This window comes from Mesocricetus auratus, unplaced genomic scaffold (assembly GCF_017639785.1).
Source record: "Mesocricetus auratus isolate SY011 unplaced genomic scaffold, BCM_Maur_2.0 Super-Scaffold_100006, whole genome shotgun sequence".
Taxonomy (NCBI): domain Eukaryota; kingdom Metazoa; phylum Chordata; class Mammalia; order Rodentia; family Cricetidae; genus Mesocricetus; species Mesocricetus auratus.
The window spans coordinates 6,260,725-6,262,051 of record NW_024429190.1 but is presented as its reverse complement, the minus strand read 5'-3'; the positions used below and the strand labels follow the sequence as shown (position 1 = coordinate 6,262,051).

Here is a 1,327-nt window from a genome sequence, read left to right as displayed (position 1 = left end):
ATTCATTTATGTATGTGACAGTCATCAATGAAAATGATTCAGTGGTTTTAAAAGAGAGCAAGGAAGGGTCTATGGGGGGACTCAAGAGATTATAGGGAAAGAAGAAATGAAGTAATGATATTAGAATCTGAAAAATTTCAAGAAATTCTAAAAATAATGAAAAGAGACAACCATTGCAGTATATAGAACTTCATAGAGACAGCAAGCACCAGGGCAAGCAAGAGCTGCACCTCTCACAGGAAAATCAAGTAAACATGGGCAAAGGAGATCTCAAGAAGCCCACAGGACAGAATGTCCTCTTTGAATTCGTTGTGCCTACTTGACTGGAGGAGCTCAAGTAGCACCCAGATGCTTCTGTCAATTTCTCAATGTTCTCTAAGAAGTAAGTGCTCAGAGAGATGGAAGACCATGTCTACTGAAGAAAAGGAGAAATCTGAAGACATGGCAATTAGCTGACATGGCTCATTATGAAGCCTACATCTCCCCTAAAGAGGAAATCCAGAAGACATTCAAGGACCCCAATTCACTCAAGAGGCCTCTTTGGGCCTTGTTCTTGTTCTGTTATGAGCATCATCCCCAAATCAAAGAAAATGATCCTGGCTTATCCATCCTTGTTGCTGTAAAGAACCCGGGAGCAACGTGGGACAAGAGAGCTGCAGGTGACAAGCAGCCCTACGAAAAGAAGGCTCCCATGCTGATGGGAAGCACCAAAAGGAGATTGCCGCCTCCAGAATTAAAGGGAAACCTGGTGTAGAGGAAAAGGGCGTGTGGTGATATCTTGTTTGTAAAAATAAATCCTGTCTGATGGTCAGAGAATGGAGTTAGCCGCCACTAGCTAACCATAGAGATTGGCAGGTCTGGGGAGCAGAAGGGAGACTAGGGAAGCCTGCTTGACTGAGCAAGCCCACAACTGCTGGTGGCTTTTACAGGTTTGGACTGGAACCCTCGTGGGATGATTTGCCCCTGTCCTGTTGTTAATGTTTGGGAGTGGTGAAGGCTGACAGGAGCAAGACGAAGAAGGAAGAGGAAGATGAAGAGGATGATGATGATTAAGTTGGGTTTAGTAGAGTTGTTTTGTTTTGTTTTTGTCTATGTAGCATGTAATAAACACTCTGTACACAGCTCACTGCTTTCAAATGAAAAGATTGAAATGTAAGGCTGTGTAAGACTTGTTTCTACAGTGTCTTTTTTTAAATAGTCAGTACACTACCAAATGTGTCTTTAAATAGTTCTGTCCTGGTAGTATTTTTAATAGCTACTGACCTTGTCCGGTACAGTCTGGGACTGTAAATTGACATGGATATTTAAAAGAAGGTTCTTGTTGTAC

At 42.4% G+C, this 1,327-nt stretch overlaps 1 pseudogene; it reads left to right on the top strand.

Annotated features, from left to right (window-relative positions):
• The first annotated feature begins 254 nt into the window (after positions 1 to 254).
• On the top strand, positions 255 to 1,053 carry LOC110343348 (annotated as a pseudogene).
• The last annotated feature ends 274 nt before the right edge of the window (positions 1,054 to 1,327 follow it).